This window comes from Lagenorhynchus albirostris, chromosome 5 (genome assembly GCF_949774975.1).
Source record: "Lagenorhynchus albirostris chromosome 5, mLagAlb1.1, whole genome shotgun sequence".
Classification (NCBI taxonomy): domain Eukaryota; kingdom Metazoa; phylum Chordata; class Mammalia; order Artiodactyla; family Delphinidae; genus Lagenorhynchus; species Lagenorhynchus albirostris.
The window spans coordinates 120,601,550-120,626,724 of NC_083099.1; positions in this window are offsets into that span (position 1 = coordinate 120,601,550).

Genomic DNA, 25,175 nt, shown 5'->3' on the forward strand with positions numbered 1-25,175 from the left:
TTTTTGAGAACCCTCCATACTGTTTTCCACAGTAGCTGCACCAATTTACATTCCCACCAACAGTGTATAAGGGTTCCCTTTACTTCACATTCTTGCCAACATTTGTCATTTTTATTCTTTTTTTTTTTTTTTTGCGGTACACGGGCCTCTCACTGTTGTGGCCTCTCCCATTGCGGAGCACAGGCTCTGGATGCGCAGGCTCAGCGGCCATGGCCCACGGGGCCCAGCCTCTCCGTGGCATGTGGGATCCTCCCGGACCAGGGCATGAACCCGTGTCCCCTGCATCAGCAGGTGGACTCCCAACCACTGCGCCACCAGGGAAGCCCTGTATTTTTTTGATAGCTATCCTGACAAGTGTGAGGTGATACTCTCATTGTGGTTTTGATTTTCACTTCCCTGATGACTAGAGATGTTGAGTATCTTTTCCTGTGCCTGTTGGTCATCTGCATTTCCTCTTTGGAAAAATGCCTACTCAGTTCATCTGCCCATTTTTTTTTCTTTTTTTTTTTTGTTGCTGTACGCGGACCTCTCACTGTTGTGGCCTCTCCCGTTGTGGAGCACAGGCTCCGGACGCACAGGCTCAGCGGCCATGGCTCAAGGGCCCAGCTGCTCCGCGGCATCTGGGATCTTCCCGGACCGGGGCACGAACCCGTGTCCCCTGCATCAGCAGGCGGACTCTCAACCACTGCGCCACCAGGGAAGCCCTCATCTGCCCATTTTTAAATTGCATTGTTTGTTTACGTTAAATTGTATGAGCTTTTTATATATGCTGGATATTAATCCTTTATCAGTCATATCATTTGCAAATATTTTCCCCCATTCAGCAGGTTGTCTTCTCATTTTGTTGATGGTTTTCTTTGCTGTGCAAAAGCTTTTAAGTTTAATTAGGTCCCATTTGTTTGTTTGCTTTTATATCCTTTACTTTAGGAGAACATATCCAAAGAGATATTGCTGCTATTTATGTCAAAGAGTGTTCTGCCTATGTTTCCCTCTAGGAGTTTTATGGTATCTGGTCTTACATTTATTGAGTTTTTATGCCTTAAAACATTTTCCCTAGCTCAGTCTTATTCTAACTTAATGTTTTAGAAATTGAATTTTCACCTTGGATTTGTTGCTCAATTCTCCTCCCTCACTCATCTTTATCAACCTTTGTTTTCTCTTCTGGGTTATATTATTTTCTTCAGCCTTTAGGTTACAACCATGAATGAGTTATCTTAGTACGTATCTGACAGGTTTAAGTGGCATTTATAAGAACTCAATATCCCAGGTTTATAAGCATGAAAGTCATTGTTAAAACTCCTTTTTTGGGGCATATTAAAATATACATATTGACAATATTATAAAGCAGGGATGAATATAATGGAAAAACCAACCCAATTACTAGGACCACATAGTTTTCTATAGAAACTTCTGAATTTCTAATTTGTGATACATTCCTTAGAATGACGATGACTTGAAATTTTCTTAATTTTTCCAAAGTTGTTTAATAATTGTAATTACTGTCTCTGTGAATTGGACATTCCAACAACTTAATATTTTGTTGAATATTAAATCACAAAATAATTTTTTTAGCAAGATGAGATCATATATTTTATGTATGCTATATTCTAAATATTATTATTTGATGACTAAAAGGATAAAGCTTAGAAATGCAAATAGTAAAAAAAAAAAAGAAATGCAAATAGTAATCTAAAATGCCCACTTTGTTCTCCAGTGTCATCTGTCTTAAAGAAGGTATGGGCAATTGCTGGACCTCAATTAAATCACAGATGACTTAGTAGTATGAGAAATACAATGGGTATTATAACAATTGGGGGAATAAATTTATTTTGAATTATAATTAAAATCTCTTAAAACCAAATATATTTTTTTAGCTCTGAAATGAATATTTTGAAATGATAAGGTCCTGCTGTATAGCACAGGGAACTATATTCAATATCCTGAGGTAAACCATACTGGAAAAGAATATTTAAAAAATGTATATATAGGTATAACTGAATCACTTTGCTGTACCGCAGAAATTAACACAAACTGTAAAACGATAAAAAAACACTTCAATAAAAGTTTTTATTGTAAACTTCAATAAAAATATTTTCGGGGCTTCCCTGGTGGCGCAGTTGTTGAGAGTCCGCCTGCCGATGTGGGGGACGCGGGTTTGTGCCCCAGTCCGGGAGGATCCCACATGCTGTGGAGCGGCTGGGCCGGTGAGCCATGGCCGCTGGGCCTGCGCATCTGGAGCCTGTGCTCCGTGACGGGAGAGGCCACAACAGTGAGAGGCCTGTGTATTGAGAAAAAAAAAAAATTATATATATATATATATATATAATTTTTTTAGGGGGGGGCTTTGGAATTATCACACTTGACTCAGCTAGTCAAATAAGTTTTTAAATAGAGTGTGTTAAATGCTCATAGAGCCTTAGCAGGCACAGGTCTTTTCTCTTGAACCAGGAATTGATTTTACTCTAGTAACTAGTGGAATTTGATACTCGAAATGTTTGAGTTCAATTTCAAACTCCAAATCCATGACATTTGAGTAGGTGCTACATTTGCCAAATTGTGTTCATCCATTCCTAAAGCTATTAGTTCCAAGTCTTGCCAATAGAAAGATCAATGACACACAGAGACAAAATCAATATATGGTTGAGCTTCTTGCTGCATCTTCATTAAGAGAATAGAAGAGTATAATTTAATTCTTAAGTATATATTTGAAATGTAATTTCATAAATGCTACTAAAATTGAGCATGAACTGTTTTTAACTCTTTTGGAAACCTGGCCATGTCTGTAATGACTGTACATACATACACACACACATGCGACTGTGTAAAACCTAGTGTACATTTGATAACAATAACAGGAGCACCAATAGAATCATCATTTAAATTAAAATACACAACACTGTCTGTAACTTAGAAGCTCCCTTCTCCTGATATGAGTCCTTTTCCCTAATAATATTTGCATCCTCTCTTTCCACTAAGGTTAAAATTATATTCATTTTTCTTTTAATCATTCTGTTTTTATTTTCACAATTTTTCAATTACGCACCTTTCCTGACATACATTTTATTTAGTATTGCCTGACTTTAAACTTTATATAAATTAAATAACACTGTATATAGTCTTCTGTGATTTATACCTTTCACCTTGTTGCTCTATATAACTGTACTTCATTCATTTTCAGTTCTGAATATTATTCTACTCTATCCACATACTACAAATTACTGTTTTTATTCTAGTCTTGATAAAAGTTTGATATGTTCCAGTTTCTTAAACAATGACACCATGAACATTCTATCACATGTCCCACAATGCACACATGAGTACATTTATCTAGGTTAAATACCCATAAGTAGAATTGATTCACTTCACTGCGTATTGCCAAACTATTATGCAAAGCACATTTCCTAATTTATTCTTACTGTGCTGTGTATAAATGCTATCCTTGTTGCACATACTTGTAAACATTTGATACTGTAGCCCTCTTAAATGTTAATTACATTGTTATAAAATTATATCTCATAATTTTAATTTTGATTTCCCTGCTTTCTAATGATATTCATTTGATCAGCCATTCATCTTTTTCACTATTCTGAAGTGCTTGCTTTAAAATTTTAATATATTTTTTAAAAGCTTAGCTTTGTGTCCATATATATACAAGTAATTTGTAATTGAAATCTTAAATAACTTCTCCCAATTTTCTTTTTTAAAAAATCCCCTTATGATGCACTTTGATGAAAATAATTTCTAACTTCAAGTGAATATCATTTCTACATTAAAAATTAGTACTTCTATTTACAGCCATATAAAAGTTTCTACTACTAGTTACCCTTTTTTCCTTTATAATTGCATTTTCAAAGCCACATTTGAGAAACCATTTCTTACAATAAAATTTGAAAATATTTTATTGTATTATATTCTAAAAATATTATAACATGGTGTTTTGAATGAATGCATTGAATTTTCCTTGAAATGATTTTGTCTCTAGTGCAAGGTATAAGTGCAAATTCATTTCTTCCACATTAACCCATTTTCTCAAGACCATTTTAAAAAATCTGCCCCTTCACCACAAATATGAAATACCACTTATTTAGTTATCAGATACACATATATTTCTGAACTTCTTAATCTGCTCCACTAGTCTAAGTTGTCATATTTATATAGCTCTATAATGAACATTGATATTGAAGTAACATCCATAGACCTACTGTCTTGTTTTTCTCCACATAAGTCTTAGATATTCTTTGCCAAACCCACTTTTACATCCGTGTTAGAAGTATACCTTCTTTGTGTTATATAAAACCTTTTTATTGTTTAGCAGTATGTTCTGTGATTAGACCTCAAAATTCCTGATTATTTGTTCATTGAAAACGAGATACATTGGTCTCATTCTGTTGTTCATTTGGTGGTCTGACATTTTGCAGGGGACAATGATTTTGGTGAGCACTCTTAGTCAGGCAGCTATAATTGGAATATCTTTAATCATGGTTAATGTTTAATCATGGTTCCAAAAAGTAAATACAAAATCTGAATACAAATGTGTTAAGCATAATTTTCAATAATGTAGCTGGTAGTATGAAGTGGATAGATAAATAGCGGATGTAAGACCAGGACTTTTACAGGGAGGAAGCAGTCTCCTAGGATGGGAAGGTCAGGAACAACCTCTGAGAGTAAATAATTTTAGCTTGTCATAGAAGGATTTGAGAAGCAGATAGGGAGAATCCCAAGAGATAGATTTTTTTCAGGAAGAACATAATATAGGCATTTTAACATCAGATAAATATGTAGTCAAAACCCAAATGTCCCTTTAAATACCAAAATCTCCATTTTTCTGTTTGTCATTATATCAAGGATTTTAACTTTAAGCTGCGAACTCAACCTAATCCATTGTCTATGTGTTCACAGCACATCTTGGGTAAGTTTATTTTATCTAATTTTAATGTGCCTAAAAATATATATATAAGCAAGTGAGCAAAGAAAGAACAACAACAACAAAAACTTTAATAGTAATAGCTGAACATTTTTGATATAGGATACTAGGGGGTGTCTGGGGGAGAAAATAAATTGTAGAAGTTTATAATGTGTATTTCTAGCTTGTGGGAATATAAAATATATTAATATTTAATTTGCTTCTGTTTCTATAATACATTTTTGTGTCAAAATGTTGCTTTTTAAAATTATAATAATTATTTTACTAAAGTGCAAAATTGCCTGCAGAGTAAGATACATTCATTTACGAAGCCAATTTCCACATGGAAGATTGGTAAATCAAGATTTCTTTGAGCAGCCAAGCATATTAAGTAGAAATAGTATGTTTATGGCTAGAGATTCTCATGTTTAATGGAACAATGCAGGCAAATTATCATAATAGTGATTCAATTTGTTCAGAGTTCAATAATTTGAGAGAAGGTAAACGGACTTAATAGTTGTAAAGGGGTTGAGAGAATAATGAAAAAAGAGTATTAAAAGATCAAAGAGCTACAATTTTAAAGAGAAACATTATTGTAATGAAATATAGCAATGGATAAGTGAATAGACACATTATATATTAAACAAAAATTAACCCATAGTTAAATGTCAAAAAAGTAGACAGATTTTCAAGGTATGCACATATTTGAGCAATGCACATTAATAGAAAAACCAAAAGTCCTGTCTCAATTGATACATGTATTTTGGAAAGATAAGAGAAGGTAGGGAAGAACAGAATCACAAGGTAGAGAAAAGAGGTATGTTGTAATCCAGTGAATGCTAAACTTGGCATGATCATGGATAAACTGTTTACAGATTGCTTTGAAAACTCCTTGACCTGGAAAAGACCTTTCCAGAATCTTGGTCTTATGTTTTATTTTATGTTTTCAGTTTATGGCATATTCAAAGGAAAAACTTACAAGCAAGAATTTGGGGAAAAGCACAGCTATTTTTGATGAAACTGGCAGATAAGTATAATCTTGAATACCAATAATTGAAAACAGACTGATAATTGACACTGCAGTTTAAAGAAAAAAAAGAACCTTTATATTCCTAAAGAGGCTACCCACAGAATGTAACTCAAGCTTCCTCCACAACACTTCAGGCTTACCATCAAAAACTTTCATAATACTTGAAATAAAGAGAAGATACAAAGAATTTCAAAGAAAGAAAAACATGGATCTTATCGAGGTTTTGAAGTAAAATTGGCAACCAACTTTTCAACAACAGCTGAGAGACAATGGAGCAATGGCTTCTAACATTCTGACAAAAAAATAATTTTCAGCCTGAATTTTATACACAGGCAAAATAGAACAAAACTGTGGAAGGACAGATAAATACATTTTAAAGCATTATGTATCAAATAATTTATCTGCAATGCATTCAAAATCTCATCCTTAATTCCTCATATGTCACCTGTGTTGAGTCACCGGTCATATTGAGAACAGATTACAGCAGTAGACTCTCAACTGATTGTCTCCTTTCACCTTTTCTATTTTACAGTCTATTCTCAACATGGTAACCAGAGAGGTTCACGTGAAACTAAATTTGAAATGTGACTCTCTGCTCAAAATCCTTCAATGTTCCCCATTTCACTCAGAGTAAAAGTCAAATTTCTTAATGTGACATAACTTTTGCAAATAATTATGTAATAATAATGGCATAAAATATGGATTAAGTAAATAATTGAGTCCTTTTTACCTCAGACATTCTTCTTTACTAATCTCCCCCCTACTCATTCCATTCCGGTCACACCATTTTTCTGTTTTAACTTGAACATGCTCCCTGTGCCTGGAACACGCTCAGCTCTCTGGCTGTGGCCCTCTACTGCAACCTTTCCCAAACACATTCACACATTAACTGCACTCCCAATCCTCTTTCCATCCTCTATTTTTTTCTTTTTCTGTAACAAAACTCTACTTGTAACCAAGTGTGTAATTTACTTATTTCAAAGGTTTATTGTTTATTTTATTTCTGAGGGTGTGGCAGAGAGACCAGTTAAAAGACTATTGAATTGGTCCAGTCAAGAAACGTTGGTAGCTTTGCCCAGGGTGACATTGGTAAAGGATAGAGGGTCATCACCTCAGATGTAAAATCTAGTCCCTAATATTATGATCTGTTCTCTAATATTATGCTCTAAGGCCTGCCCCTTCACAATTTTGGCATGGCTCTCTTAGTCTCTTAATCAATTCTAGAAAATACCAAGAACATTCCTGACTCAAAATTTTCAATTTTTGTTTTTCTTGCCTGGAATTCTTTCCCTTGATAGTCACATAGATCCTTCCTCATCTCATCAGACTTCTGTTCAAATATAAGCCTATGAAAGAAGTGTTTCCTAACCAACCCCCTCTTTACTCTCTATTCCCTTTCTCACCTTATTTTTCTTGTTAGCACATATAATTACTTGACATATTAAATTGTTTGTTTATTGCTTGCCTTTTCCTGATAGAATTGTATTCCCACGCTATTACTTCCAGATCTTAAAGAAGTGAGTGGCAGACAGTATGTCAGTAACTCACTCTTCTGTGTGAACGAATGAATGTATGAATTACTGGGGGAAGAGGAGAGGGTGGGGCAGGGCTAAATTTCCATGTTCCATAATAGGAAGTGCACAGTAGGTAATGTTTATATAACTTATTCAAGAGATATGGGTATGAACATAGTACTTAAATAATTGGAGCTAAATGATAGTTGAACAGATAAAATTTTGGAAAGTGCTTGCTTTTTGGGAGGGTGTTGGCATGAGAGAGAAGATGGAAAGCACTTCTTACTTTTGTTATACCCATTTAACATGGTTGATTCTTTTAAACTTAATAACTTGGCTTAATAACATTAATAAACATCCAAAGTCAATTAATATGAGATGAGCTTGAGTGAAATTATGCATTTTACTTTTATTTTTTTCATTGAAAACTTTGTGATTAGGTATCTCTGCTGCCACTACAAATGCAATAATCTGAAGAAGACTGAAGGCCCCAAAGTTCAACAGAATTGATGGCAGATGCCTTCCAACTCTGGGGAGTCCCATGTTCTCATTCTGCATATTGCAGTCACCCTTTGTAGCAATCTAAAATTAGGCATAGAAAAGTATTCATTTTAATTCATTTCACTTTTGAACATGACTAGATCCCAGCCCAGTGTTCACTAATTGATTGGATGCTATCTCCATGATTTTTACTATATTTTTTCTGCCCTGTTGAGACTGCAATACTCTTAAATACACATATATTTTGAGAAAGAAGCTATTATTTTTAACCTACTCTTTCATAAAAAAGTGGAGAAAATGACACTATTTATAGGAAGATAAAGAAAGTGAACATTTTATGAAGGCCTATGTTTTAAATTAGATGAAGACATAAATCTGTTGCTGAAATTACCTGCAAATATAGAGACAGTGCTATAGTTCAAGACAATAAAACACAAATCAGGTAGAAAATTATTCGCCTATAAATCTTAATCTCCTACTATTTTATTTTCTCTCATCTATTTATGTGGCACTCTTGAATTTTCAGTGCTAGGTCTATTACTTGGAAATAGGCTCGCCCTAATAAAACTGACATTTCTAAAAGACTGTTTTCATAGAATCATGTTCTTGCTTCTGAGATCCTTAATTCAACACCATTGACATAGTCTCAGTTCTTTGCAGGGTACAATACCAAGAACAAAGGGAGAAATAAAAATATAAAGGAAAGAAGAGATGAGTAGGGATAAACTCTTAAAGCTGTTTTATTCTTCATAATTCAAAAAATTATAAAGTTCTCTAATATTGAAACCAGTTTTTTCCATTTTCACACTAGCATTGGTCTTCCATCAGTGACAGGAAAAATCAGGCAGACTTTCAATTATTTTTAGCTAAGTTCTCCTCTTAACAAAAACTTGCTAACTTTTTTTTCAACTCCAGATTTTATTTCAAATAATGGATTGATTATATGCTATATACACTCAGTTTTCATGGAAGTAGTGAAAACCCAACTTTTCCAGTCTAAGAGCATAACATAAAATAATAATGACTAATCTGAAAGCAAGATGGAATCTCTTATTCAACTCTTATTAAATCCATACTAGCCAAAGTATTCTATTTCATTCAGTTATGTCATTTCAATATTTCCTGTGGAAGGCAGCGTTTCAGATAAGTGAGTTGTTTCATCTTCATGAAACATATCATCTTTGCAAAAGGTTGCCTGAATATTACAGTATTTCAAGTTTTAGGCATCCCGTACATTATACATCAAGTATCCCTAATTCCATATTTTAATTTTTGACACCAGCTCTATCTCTTTTTTTCAGGAAAGATAAATTTGCTTTTTCTAATTCATTTTATATGCCATAAACTACCTTTAACTCTCATTGTTATGTGAGAAATATGAATTAACTATTTAAAAAAAGTAAATCACAAGAAAAATATGGTACATCAGGCTTTATACATAAACCTTTCAAGAACTATTTTACATAATGTTGGTAAGTGACAAAAACAAGATTTGCTTCAAATAAAGTCGGATATCATTGGGTTAAGCACAGGTCGTTTCTTTGGTACCAGATTTATCATTGCTTTTAAACCTTTAAAACACAAAATGCTCTGTGACTATTCAGTAAGAAATCTATTACACAGTGGATCATAAACTTATTTGACCATGGAACCCATACTTCTTGGAGCATTTGATCAGAATAGGGTTTCAAGGGACAAAATTTTGAAAAGTTGTGTGAATAAAACCAGTAACAGCGTGCCTTACAAATTTTCATACATTAGATGTTATTTTTTTCTTTCTTTCCTCTCAAATACAAACAAATATCTTAGGGAAATGAGTAATTTAAAATATACTAATTGTATCTGAGCACAAAGAAATGATACTTTAAATTAGTAATTGGACCCTGCTTCACTTGCTACTTTATTTGCTTATTTTATCAGGGATAGACTGAACTGAAGTAATATTCAACTGCTAACTATTTATTTGCTTAAAATCTAAGACAGCCTAAAAATACAAACCAACATGTTTCTTGTTATTACCTTGATCAAAATTTTATTCCTGCAATTTATTTTTCTATTAATTTCTTTCTTGATAAAAGAATTGCACATATCTCTAGTCATTGCTAGAGAGATTGGGTCAGTTTGAAAATTTCAAATTTATAATCTCCATTGTATTGTTCAATTGTTTTAAAAGGAAGTCTATCAATGATCTTTATCTCACAAAGATTTCTCTGTACTCATTTCAATGTCATAGGCAAACAACTATATCCAAAGAATGAAATTGTCTAATGAGGAATTCTCACAAAAGTATGTATTAAAATATGAGAAACTGTTTGAAGTTGTATATATGATTTATTTTCTTGCCTATTATTTTTCAGGCCATAATGAAGTGGCAATAGATGGATTCCTTGCAAAAGAAACAAATGTTGATGAGTTCAGCAAATCAGGCTACACATATACGCTAATACAAACAGACACTTTTTTAAATAGCTAATTTAAAGTTTTAAACAACCTATACCAAATTAATCCTATTTATACATTTATATCCAATACAAAGCAGGTACAATTTATCATTATTTTTCATTGATTTTATCATTGACACCGACTATAAACCCTTTCTTTTAAAAGATTCTTTTAGAGATTTTAAAATCTCTACCTTGAGATATTTCTATCACAAAAAAGGAAGTCAAGTATTTTGTTGAGAAAAAATTGTGTTAATATATATAAATTCCATTTTTAATCTTAAAGATTTTGATATATAGTTAGGACATTATTATTTAATTAGGCTAAGGAAAATAATTTTTTCTGGTGAATTTATAATTTTACTATTTTTGATTTGCAATTTAAATAACCTAATCAGGTAATCAACAAATTAATCTAAGTTGGAGATTTTAAAATGTTGGGTTTTTTGGTTGGTTTGTTTGCCTGCTTATTGGTTTGTGTCCATTTAAAGAGGCATAAAGTTTTTTTTTTTTTTTACTGCCACTATATTTCCAGATAATCAAATAGAAAAAAAATGTGTGAAATAGTCATCTCAGCTCTAGTATTGGTATTATTGTGGTCTTATGTGAACTCTCCCTGAGTCCTGATCTCCAAACTTTAAAAATACCCTCACGGTGTCAAATACTATAGAGGTTACAAACAGATGTATTTTTTATTTCTATGTTATTAAATCAATAAGAAAAATTTTCTGTTAGAAAAATCGGAAGATTTTTGAGATTAAACAAGTTGCTGTTGTGTGGACTTGGTTCATGTGACTCTAATTGTTGATATTCTATCATATTGAACCTTTTGAAGGTTCAGAATCAGGGGTGCACTAAATAACTTTAAGCAGTATTTGTTTGTTTTTTGTTGTTGTTGTTTTGTTTTAATTACAGTATAAATAGTTGACCCTATTCAGCAGTCTTTGGACTGGTGCAAATGTTCCCCTCTGTTCTGTGGTTGTATGTCATGTACAACCTGACCAGGAAAGAAGAAACCAACCTAAGTACTTAATACAGAGGAAATTCAATGCAAGGAATTGATTATACAGGTGATGCAAGAGCTAAGAAAAAAACAGAGATTGGCAAGGCAAATCAGAGATTAACAGAAGAGAAACCCACTCACATCCCTAGAATGACAAGGGATGAGGTTTTGTAACTAGTACCAGGAGCTCAGTTTTCTTTGCAGTGCCTGGATATACAGGATGTGGTTTCCCAGAAAGCTAAAAGAAATATAGATTCTCCCAAAGGCAGAGAGGAAGAGGAAGAAAGACTCTGGCTTCCCTTTTCTCCTTCCCTTAAGTGAAAGCTGGGTCGAAGCCAGGTGACGGAAAATGCAGTCCACTGGGCTGGAGTTAGCTCCTCTGGAATACAAGGAACAGTAGGGCAGGTATAAGAAATGGCTCTGAGGTCAAATGGGTACACAGGTAGCACAGTCCATTGGATTTGCTATTTAACACCTGAAATGGTTAATTTCATGTGTCAAGTTGACTGGATCACGGGGTGCCCAGATATCTGGTTAGACATTATTTCAGGGTGTGTCTGTGACTGTTTCAGGAAGAGATTAACATTTTAACTGAATAAAGCAGATTGTCATCCTCAGTGTGGATGAACATGATTCAATCCTTTGAGGATCTGAATAGAACAAAAGGCAGAGGAAGGTTACATTTGCCCTCTGCCCTACTGCATAAGCCCTCAGTGCTCCTGGTTCCTAGGCCTTCAGACTCAGACCAGAATCTCCATCATGGGCTCTCTTGCCCTCAGGCTTTCAATGTGCACCCCCAGCTTTCCTGCAGACACAGATCATGGGCCTTCTTAGCTTCCATGTCATGTAAGCCAGTTCCCTATAATAAATATTATGATATAGATAGGTACAGATATAGATATCTTATTGGCTATCTTTCTCTGGAGAACCCTGACTAATGCAGCTCCCATCCTCACTGTGACTTCCTTATTTAACTTTCATGTAACAATTCCATGACTTCTCCACTTCCCCAACTTAAGGTTATTATAAATAATACAAATAAAGATATTATCATCCTCTCTTCAATAACAGGAGACACAAAATCTTCATGTATATGTCTAGGCATTTTGCAGATGTCTCTGTTGGGTACAGATGAGGCTCCTTGTGGTTTGGTGACATTTATACTAAATTCTTATGTAAAGAACAACCTCCTTCAAAACAGTAATGGAAGGGGAAAATGAAAATAAATATAAGATAAATATCAATAAATAAATGGGTATATATGTATTGTATCATATGTATATATAGTAAGAGATTTCCCAGAATATATATCTGATAAACTCCAGACACAGCCTTCCCCTCTGTTTTATGTACTACAAGCAATCTGTGTCACATTAGGATGCATAGAATCACCCAGAGAATTACTAACAAAGGCAGATCCAAGGTATTGCCACATCCTTCCTACCCCAAACACCCACACACACAAATGAAGATTTGGGAGAGACTAGAAGTTCAAATTTGACACAGGTGGTTCACAAATTTTACACTGAGAAACACTTTTTATCAAAATCCCTACCTTTGAGCTAAATAAAGTATTTTTGTCTTTCAAGAACACTAGAAACCATTTTGCCCTAATTTTGTCCTTTGAAGGCCATCTGCTTGATGTCTCCTGATCACTTTCAACCCTTTCATGCTGAAAATTGTCTTACTTGGAAATAGACTTGCATATTTCTTAGGTAGGTAGTTTCTTCGGGCATCCTTATGGGATCTGCTCCTTTAAAATGGAGGGAAAAGAAGCAGGATTGGGCAAAGGAGAAGGTGGATTATGATGCAGACTCAGCAAAGGCTTCAGCCAGTGTCCTAAATGCACAGAAGCTCAGATGTTTACTGGAGGTAGTCGCACATGGTGGTGAGGGAGCAGGGCCTTACACTCTCACAGCATACACTAGTCATTAGATGTTGGCTGCTCTGAAAACAGGATCTGGCCTTGGCAAAGAAATCTCTTCAGAAGAGGGCAATGCCCAGAGATGACTGACAGTTGAAAGCCATCAGCTGCTAGCACTCTCAGCTGCTGAATAGTAAGTCTTTCTGTCCTGAGGCAAATCCTCTCCATTCATGAGACAAACAACTACATTTTATTTTTATTCAAACTCTATGTTTTCTTCAAATCACTTTTTTTCTAATAATTCTAGGTCTCTATAGCTACTTCCTTTTTTATGTATACTTTATGGTCTACATACAACTCATCTGGGACCTATCAGTGATTTTCCCATTTTGTAATTTAAACAAACATGTAGATATATGTATGGAGAATACAGTATGCACAAATATGCATATATCAGTTCTCCACACATAAACCACTTGTCCCTTAGGAAAAAGAATAACAACATATAGTTATTTGAATATGCATATAGTTAAAACTAAGTTAATGCTTATTAGAGAATATTGCATTTATTTTTTGTTTATTTTCGTCTCTGTGTGAAGAATACTAAAATTTGATAGCTAGACATATTTTTGGTTTATTAAATGTTAAATGTTTGCTTTAAAATGAATATATGATGAAACAAAACATAAAGATATTGGTAATTTTTGAAGCTTTGTGATGATTATGTGGGGTCATTATACTATTTTTCTACTTGTGTATATTTCAAAATAATCTTAATTTTAAATTTCATAACATAAATAAAATACATGCAAAATGACAACGTTGATGTATTAGGTTTCTTCAGAGAAACTAAACCAATAGGACACACACACACACATAAACACACACACACACACACACACACACACACATTTATTTGGAAGCTGAGAAGTTCTACCATCTGCCATCTGAAGCTGGAAATTCAGAAAAACCAGAGGGGTAATTCAGTCTGAGTCCAAAGTCCTGAGAATCAGGGGAGCTGATGATGTAAATCCTAGTCCGAGGTCAGGGAAGACAAGAAGAGATGTCCCTGCTCAAACAGTCAGGAAGGAAGAACCAACAGGGAAAATCCTTCCCTCCTGTGTGTTTTGTTCTGTTCACTCTTTCAGTGGACTGGATAATAACCCACTCACACTGGGGAGGGCAGTCCGCTTACTGAGTCCCCTCATTCAAATGTTAATTTCATGCAGAAACATCCTCACAGACACACCCCCGATGATGTTTAATCTGGGTAACTGAGGGCCACTCAAGTTAACACATAAAATTAACCATCACAGATGAATATTTTTCCTTGGCACAATACAAAAATAGATGATAGCAGATGACAATTCAATACATATTGAATTATTTTTTTCAATATATGAGTGAGGAAAAAACAGTGAAATTCTGAATAAAGTAAAACACTGAAGTGTTACATCCAAGTTTCAATGAAGAATTAAAAAATCCTAAAGTGAATTTATGAACAGGAAAACATTATACACCATGAAAATATTAAAAATTCATGTACAATAGCTATAAAACAATACGATCTGTCAAATCAAATTATAGGAATCCCTTCTAATCCACTAAAAGGTCATCAGTATTTGAAAATATGCACATGCTTTTATATTCACATAACTCAATTTAAGCTAGTTCACCTCTTCTGCCCCCTCATTTTAGCTTATTCATCCATGGTTCTTATACATTAACAGCATCAATTTTGCAAGTAAAACCCCTCAACCTTTCTTTCCTATTACACTTTCCACTTCCAGGCCTGTATGTACCCAGAGAAACACATAATACTAGAGCAACTGTTACAGGAACACTGAATACTAAATAGTCACTATAAATACAGACATTGCAACCTCAAATTTCTTGTTTGTTAAATGTCACCTGATTTTAATTTGACCTTCCTATTCTTATGCAACTTACCTAACTTGGTATGCCTTTTCCTGTTCTTGTTAAATCCATTACTATATTTCATGTTGGTAAAGAATTATTACAGGTTGCCTAAAACACAAGGCTGGGTTAGAAGGTTAATGACAGATGTGCTTTGTAGAATGTCACACAAATTGATACTATTAGACTGGCCATGGTCCAATGGTAATTCATCTATAAGTGTAATAGTACTCTAATCAATTCTAGTCTAAAAATATCTGAAAATGACATTTGTCCTAAAAACTTGTGAACACTGCTGCTGAGTGGGAAAATCAGCATGAAAGGAACAGAGAATTAGGTTAGCAAACACTCTAATCACTGGAGTCAGAACAGTCACAGGAAATGGAAGTATATATATGTGTATCTCCCTGTGTGGTGTCTGCCACTTATTTTAAACCAAATTTCATGCATGAAGCAAGGAAATAACATTTTTTAAATAAATCTCTTGTTTTAAAAATGGGGTTAGCTCTTCTAATTGAGACTGATTCTTAGCAAGATATTTGCATTTCCTATGAAGAAAAGATAGATTGCATATTAATTTCATGATATAATTTGAGCAGTAAGAGAAGCTACTACAGAAGGAGATCTCATAAACAATAGATGTACTTTCATTGACAGAAATTTGTCTGCAGTGGACTTCTCTGCCTCTACAAGGTATTGATATACCCCCTCTTCAATTGCCTTAGACATGAAGGGCAGATAGTTGAGTTCAATGTAACTTGTCAAAACAACTCCAATATTTGTGGTTCACAAACCAATCCCTTTCTTTCTTAGCAGTATTTCCTCAGGCTAGACACAGTTTTTTTTTGGTTTTTTTTTGTGGTATGTGGGCCTCTCATTGCTGTGGCCTTTCCCGTCGCCGAGCACAGGCTCCGGCCACGCAGGCTCAGCGGTCATGGCCCACAGGCCCAGCCGCTCCGCGGCATGTGGCATCCTCCTGGACAGGGGCACAAACCTGTGTCCCCTGCATCGGCAGGCGGACTCTCAACCACTGTGCCACCAGGGAAACCCTCACTGTTGTTTGTTTTAAGTTGGATCAGGAAAAACATTAGGGCCAATGCTAGGCTAAGAGAGCTAATATCTTTTTATATGAAGTTGTGGAAGGTTTTGTTCAATTGAAATTCTCACATGAGAATGAAGAACAACACTTCCTGGGGGAATTCATGTGCCAAGTCATCTAAAGAACTTGTCCTACAGCTGTTCTAGAGCACCTGGAGCAGGTGGCCCATGGAGAGGCAACCACAAGTGTGACAGAGTTGTGAGATTTTCATAGTGGTCTCAGTGTGAAATTTTGGGGAGATGAAACAATGTCTAGGGAGAATTTCGGTGAAAAATCATTTAGAGATGCAATGTGAAATTCCTGCTCCTAGACTCTTCAGGAGGCCTTATAGTAAAGATCAGCTTTATTCTGTTTGCTTCTTTGTGACTCCATGCTGATGTAAAGGCTTGCTAGTACTCTATCCACAATTAATAAGTTGCATTTCAAAAGCTAACTGACTCTCGTGAGCAAAAGATACTACTTTTTGTTCTAAGTCTGAAGTGAGATAAAAAATGTTATGAAATAAGTTTTCTAAGGAGAAAGTGATTTTGCAGTATTGTTTGTACATTACGGACATATGTCTTCATGTATACCTGAATCTTATCCCCAAGCATCATTAGGGGAGTATGCAGTGTTTGGATTCTTAGTTAGATGCATCCAGAATCATTTCTGTGTTATTCAGAAAAAAATGTATCAATATTAAACTAATACTGAGTATATCACCTATAGCCAAGTGGGCCAGAGAACCAGACATGGAGAACATCCAGTTGGGAGCAATCACTAAAATTGCACTACAGAACTGATAAATGCTGAATACACTGACCACTAACACCAAATATTAGGTACTTCAGCTCATCTCCCTAACAGAGCTGGTACTGGCTCTGAAGATAATCCAGCTTGCTGCAGTGACTACTGGTGCCAGTGAGAAATCTTTATTTTTCCACTTTCTTTACATCACTGAGTACTGTTTTAAAGTAGAAACAGATATATTAGATAAGTGGAGCCTAGGACCTGTGCAAGCATCCTAGGTACAAGGAAGCCTAGTAGAGCAAACATCTGCTATTTTTAATGTCTGTACTCTCAAGTGCACTGACTCCCCATCCCCAAAGTCTCACAGGTTGGATGTTAACCAAACAGAAGATGGGGTAATCAGAAGCTTCAATGACAAAAAGAATAAATGTACCATCTGATTGACCATGCAATAACACAAATCATTTTACGTGTAAACATATGCAACTTTAATTTAAGTAGCAAGAAATGTTCTTGTCTCAAGCATGGCACAACTAAAATTCTCATCAGTTACTGCATCTATCTCTTTAAGGATTATCCCATGTTCTAAAATACTGGTGACATCAATTATCATTTTGATATCCCCTAACCAATGTGTTAAATCAAAATTTAGTCTTGACCAAGACATCAATATAAAATGGTGGACATATAGCATAGGAAAAAGAGGAAATTGAATTCTATAAATATATGGACAATAAAGTGGTTCATGAGACAATATACAAAAATACATGAAAAAGGTAAATATCTCATTTCTGAACCTGGTTATAAGTCAGGCTATAATTGTATTTTTTATTTCTCTCCTTTACTACTAGGATAACAATTCACTCTGGTTTTCTCAGCATAATAATCATTTACACTTTCCTGGTCTCCTTATGACACACCATTTATTCCAGGTTCCAGTACTGCTATTAAATGTATTACCTGAGCTGATATAGGTTATTGAGGTTCCATTGTATTTCCAATCTCTGTTACAGTTTTGTCTGGTACTGCGTGAGACACTTTACTATCAGAGTGTTAAAGCTGAAAGACATCTATTAGTAATTTCCTAGATGCAAAGTAACTAACACCTCTCTTTCAAGGAGAACATGAAAGGTATAACTGATAAACTATACTCAGAAAAAACAGAGGCAGCCACTTTTTAGAACATTGGTCCTTAGGTGGTAGTGGGAGACATATTTGACATTGCTGCCTCTCTTAGTAACTTTGTGTCCATGCCTGCTATACTATGGCTTTGTCACATGCCACCAGCCCGCCAATCAGCAGGGTCAGCAGGTAAGTGGGGGAATCTTTCAAATGTATATGAAATATCAACAGAGAAGAGTGTCTAAGTATTTTTGCCATAAAACTGGTAAAGAGTAGTATGAATGATATTGCTTTAGTGACTTTATCATATTGCAGTGTGCAAATCTACAACTATATATTATTATCATAAATACAGTTTTATTTTGTAACAACATAACTAGATATCAATAAACTGGAAGGTGCATATTTAATGAAACATTAAGAACTTATTTTTCATTTCTCAGGGAAATCAAGAATAAACATACGGGCTTCCCTGGTGGCACAGTGGTTGAGAGTCCACCTGTCAATGCAGGGGACACGGGTTCGTGCCCCGGTCCAGGAGGACCCCACATGCCACAGAGCGGCTGGGCCCGTGAGCCATGGCCACTGAGCCTGCGCATCTGGAACCTGTGCTCCACAACGGGAGAGGCCACAACAGTGAGAGGCCCGCGTACCGAAAAAAAAAAAAAAGAATAAACATACCTTACATACAGTATACACCAATGGGTCATAGTCATGTCATTCAGCACATGAAAACAAGAAGACACAAAATCTGAAGAAATAGCAACAGCATCTACTTGAAAATTTTTAGTTAATAAAATGTCTGTAGTTAATGATATAAAGTCCCCCATCACCTAATATAGTGTTTGTCATGCAGTACATTTAATAAAGCTCTTAAAATATAAGTATTCAACACAAGAAGCTAGAAAAATGAGCAAATACATTTTAAATTTAAAAATGAAATTGTTTTCACAATTAAATATAAAAATTTACCAACTATTAAATTAAATTATAGACGTTACCCAGGAATTTTCTGAACAAGATCATAAAGATAGATAGACTTTGGTAAATCTGGAAAGAAAGAGTGAGAGAAAGAAAGAGAGAGAGAGAGAGAGAGAGAGAGAGAGAGAGAGAGAGAGAGAGAGAGAGAGAGAGAGAGAGAGAGAGAGAAAGAAAGAAAGAAAGAAAGAAAGAAAGAAAGAAAGAAAGAAAGAAAGGAAAGAAAGAAAGAAAGAAAGAAAAAAGAAAGAAAGGAAGGAAGAAAGAAAGAAAGACAGAAAGAAAGAAAGACAGAAAGAAAGAAAGAAAGAAAGAAAGAAAGAAAGAAAGAAAGAAAGAAAGAAAGAAAGAAAGAAAGAAAGAAAGAAAGAAAAGAAAGGAAGGAAGGAAGGAAGAAAGGAAGGAAGGAGGGAGGAAGGGAGGAAGGAAGGAAGGAAAGAAGAAAAAGAAGAAAAAGAAAAAGGAAGAAAAGAAATGAAGGAAGGGAGGGAGGGAGGGGAATAAAGGGAGAAAGAAAGGGAGGATGAAAGGGAGGAAGAAAGGAAGGTGTCACAAAAACCAGGTTGTAAATGAGAAAGAGGATATAACTACAGATCAGGAGTTTTTTTTTTTTTTTTTGGCAGTATGCGGGCCTCTCACTGTTGTGGCCTCTCCCGTTGCGGAGCACAGGCTCTGGACGCGCAGGCTCAGCGGCCATGGCTTACGGGCTTAGCCACTCCGCGGCATGTGGGATCTTCCCAGACCGGGGCACGAACCCGTGTCCCCTGTATTGGCAGGTGGACTCTCAAGCACTGCGTCACCAGGGAAGCCCTAGATTTTTAAAATAATTTTTCAACAAACGTGACTGTAAGTATTTCAATGCATTTGGAAATATATATTCTAATACATTTACAAGCCTAGAAAGAAAGACTTATATATTAGGAAAGGTAAATTATCAAATATAAATTTATTTATATTTACCTATATTCTATACATTTGATAACAAATATAATTCAAGATTCTATTAGGAACCTGAATGGGCCAATGAACAAAGAAAGGAAAAAGAAAGGAAAGAAAAGAAAATTTATGTCCAAAGAAATGATTTGACACATGTAGTTGCTGAAGGTGCATTGATATATTACACTGGAAGCATGAGTTTCATCTCTATCCAATGAAATATATCATCACACTATATCAAATAAAATAATTTCATTCATCTTTTTGAGTCAAAGTTTTCTGAAGCATGTTATAAATGTTACACAAAAGTTATAAATGTTAATAAATATTGGTTGAGGGGTTGTCCTCAATAAGTGAAAAGGAGGCATTCACAAGGATTTAAATTATACCAGGCTTTTCAGGAGTAGTCTCAGTTGCTTCAATTAAGGAATAGGTTTTGTTAATTATAATAAAGCAGACAATTCATGGAGTCAAGGAGTAGATTTAAAAAGTAAAGTGAACAAGTACTAAAAATGGAATTATCTTTTCATTCATAGGAGAAAAATAAAATTTAGTATTTGTAATGGTGAGATCATCTACACTGAAGTAAGAAACAAATAAAATAGAAATTTATAACAAATTAATTGTGATACAGGCATAACACATTCATTCATATATACATGTGTGGGTACATACATGCAAACGTATATGCACACGTATATGTTGAATTAAATGAACTACAACGTTTTTGTAATGAAGTTGATAATAAATATTAAACACAAATCATAAAAGAAAAAAACCTCAGCATGGCAGTACACAATCTTAGATATATTGAGAATGTGAAGGGCTATTCTACATAACCTGAAGATCCTCCAATATTATTTATTTTTTGTTGGGGATAAATTATTCCATATTCATCATTACTTTCAAAATATCATTAGAAATCTGTAAGCAAATTAGAAAATCAAATGGAATACTACAAACAGGAAGCTTTTGAAACTTTTGGTACACGCCAATCATTGAAAACAAAGATTGTAAAGAGTAAGGTATTGAAATATTTCCTCTTAAAAAAAGCACGGGTAATAACTGAATCAATTATACAATGAGAGCTCAAATTCTGTAAAGGATTTATTTTGAAATCCTATAATTATCTTTGTAATGTATCCTCTTGTGAGAGTACATTTTTTGGAAAAGCTCTTGTTTTTAATAGAGCAAATTTATATTCTGTAATATATTGGAATGAAATTGAGAAATATGCTTGCAGCATCTAAATTAGGCAATACTTTCATATTTGTTGAAGAAATGTCCTTTGAACAAAAAAAATAGTAGTTGTGAAAAATATTTAGGATAATATAAGTATCATATATATAACATATATATTATACTTTTATATACATGATATATATATATACATTTATTATATTTTAAGTGGATAAAGTAGAATTGAAAATGTCTCCATTTAGTAGAATTTGCCCTGCACTTGCCATACCTCCGTGCCTGTGAACTGAGCATTTTCTTGGTTAAAAGTAGGATGGTATATAAAGAAAATTAACAACGTTTCAAATTTATCACCTACAATGCAAACTTGCAGAATATCACTGGTAAGCTTATTAAAACATTCAAAATAATAATATATAGAAAGAAGAACAATCTCTAAAAATAACACCAGTAACATATTACGAAAAAAACATATCATTAAGAAATATATTAAAATACAGAATATATAACTTAAGCAGGTACCAAAATGCTATCTTTAATGTTGAGATCCTCTATACAGAGTTTTTAATGTTGCTTTAATCCAAGTGTGTATGTTTGTATATTGTTTTTAGATAAAATTTGATACTTAAAATTATTTTTGAACCATATTCTCTATAGGTCCACTTACACAAATTTATTTCTTCAATTAACAAAGAAGTATTTCAGATATAGCATAATTTGAGTTATTTGGGGCATCTCCTTATACTCTGAAACATGTTTTAATTTTTATGCTAAATTGTCTCATTTCCCTTTCCACGACCCAATATGTTTTCCATTGCCTTTCATGGAACCCCTCGTTTGGAGGGTGGATTTATCTCAGTGGAGGAGCAAGCAATCTTTCCTGTGGGAAACACTGAGAGGATGTTGAGGAGCATTCCCATAGATCACATATAATCTTACATTCTGGCATCTCCTTGAAAAGAAACTTCCTCCTTCAACCTCCACGAGTCAAGTCACTAAAGATTGTTAAGGCGAAGGAGAGAGAGCCTCCCAAGATGGAGGGGACATGCCACATCAGCTGGCACAGAAGGCTCATTGCAGGTGATCTCTTCCATGTTCTCTGGATCTTTCAGCTATTTCTGGACACACACATTCCATTTCTCCCACTTTCCTGAATCAATAGCCTAAATTTTACTTGAGACTCATGGCTATGAATTCAACTGATGTTGAAATCTGACATTCTAAAAGATGAGGTGTTTGCATATGTCCAAACACATCTAGATGTACATATTAAATATGTTCAATTTTTCCATATCAATTATACCACAATAAAGCTAAAAATATATTTAGTAAGAAAGAAAATATTATAAAGTGAGATTTCCATTGAAAAATGTTTTATTTTAAAACATTTGAGATGATGTTATCTAATTTTGTCATAAGTACATATTACTAATAATAATTTTAGGAGACTTACCATATAGAAATTTCAGAATCAGAATTTGTTGCAAAGTCCCATTATAACTTCTATTTATTTTTATTAAGTACAAATTAGAATTCAAAGTAAAAGTCTGGCTAAATAAAAGGATGACATTAAGGATATGTATTTTATTGTCTAATCCAAATACTATGAAGCTAATACTTTTGATGACCATTTAAAATGAGCCATTGGATTTGAAAGGAAATGACAATCCTTCCTATTAATCTTCCTTTCATGGAAGTTTTTGTAGTTTATATTTACTGCCTATTTATTTTCTTTGATGAGAAATGCGAACTACAGCAATGTGTCTAATGTGTTAACTAAAAATAACCCTCAACTATATTTTAGACAGCTCCAAAGGCTAGACTGTATTATCTTTTGAAAATCAGAACAAAGACCCTTTCAGTTCATAAAGAATAGATGAAAAATTGCTCTAATTAGTTTATTTTAATCTGTAAAGAGGAGGATAAGTTGTCTACACATTATAAATGGCTAATTTTTAGTGATTAGCTTTTATAACTACGCATTGTACCCAAGCACCTGGCTTGCCCCTGGTCAGACTTACTCTTTTCATCTTTTCTTCAATTAGATCACACCCACCCCACGCCCAAATTCCAGTGATTTAAACAGAAATAACACAGAGATCATAATGTGTCTTAAAATCTGCTTCTCTTACTTAGCTTTATGAGAAAAACTATCCCTCCAGTAACTCAATACAGAATCTTAATTTCTTCTCAGTTACTCACCTCCCACATGCAAATGTTCCCCATTTTCATTCTTTTTAATCTACTAAGTAGCTCTTACCTTTGGCACCTCTTTATTTGCACCTCCATGCCCTTAGTTCAGTCCCTTGTTGCCTTTTCCATGGATTGCAATAATGCATTTTAAATGGTCTCAAGAATACTTTCTGGCTCCTATCTTGCACTGCTCCAACCAAAATGACTTTTCAAAAATGTAAATCTTAACAGCCACCACTTTGCAAAAGCCAAACAATGACGTGAAAGGTATAGCACAAATCCTTATATTAACGCAATTTACCAGAAACATGCATTCTTCCCTAATCTTATCTCTTGTCTTGACCCATGTACAACTTTCCCTCTAACCATACTACACTGAGGATCTGTATATAAATACTTACATCTCCTTGAAGATACTTACATATGTTTACTAGTTAGCTATTCTGATGGTCTATGGTCAATATTTAGTCCAGTATTTAAAATCAAATTATTACATTTGAAAGTTTATTAGTTGTTGCTTTTAATCTATTGAGGTTTTTTTGTTTGTCCATATTTGTTTTTGTTTTGAATCCAGTACAAGATAGAAGTAGCAAATTAAAAATAAGACACAATGCAATAAAAGTCGAGTTGAGGGCTTCCCTGGGTGGTGCAGTGGTTGAGAGTCCGCCTGGTGATGCAGGGGACACGGGTTTGTGTCCCGGTCCGGGAGGATACCACATGCCGCAGAGCGGCTGGGCCTGTGAGCCATGGCTACTGAGCCTGTGCGTCCAGAGACTGTGCTCTGCAACAGGAGAGGCCACAACAGTGAAAGGCCTGCGTACCACAAAAAAAAAAAAAAAGTCTTATAATACAAAGATGATTTCTAATGCCTAATTGCCCACAGCTCCTCTTAGTTGTCAAGAGGTCTTTTTGTATATCAATAGTTTATGGAGTATTTATTATTTGCTGGATAATGTGTCAGCACTGGACATATGTTTATGAATAAGATTAGATCCTTGACTACAAGGTGATTAGAGTCTAGTGGGCCAAATAAAACAGAATGCTGAGAATGGTGATAAAGAATAATAAGTTCAATCATAAAAGTTTATAATTTCATCTAAGAAAGGATTCCTATTTCCAATTGGAGTTGTGGTTAAGGATCTATCAGAGGGAAAAGTCCAAGAAGTCATGATGACACAATTGTTAGTCTGTCTTTGCACAATAAATGATCAGCAGTACCCAGATGAAGCTACAAAACAGAGCATGGCATACTGATATACTTTAAGTTCTAGAAACTCAAGAGATATTCCAAATGGGTCATGCACTGTATTTATACATTATTATAATAATAATTTATTGCTGCTTGTTTAAACAATATTTTCACATAATTTAAGAAAACAGAACCTGAATGAACTTACTCTATTAATTTTAACATTCTTTTCCACTATCCCATCATGAAGGAGAGAGTATAGGATGGAATCAAGAATCAGAAATAGTCAAGATATAGTCTAATTTTTGATTCATGGATAACATACAGTCTTTTGTGATCAACTTTGACAAAAGATTCTGAAAAACATTTCCTAGATTTCCTTCTTTGAACAATAGACTAAATGATTTTAATTTAATGTGTTTAAAGTTTAATGATTAATTTGGAAACTCAATGAATTATTAATGGGTTTGTTATATATCTATCAAAAACCACTCAAATATGTAACTTGAGTTTCTTAATATAATACTCATTTTTTAACATCCAACAAGATATGCTTATT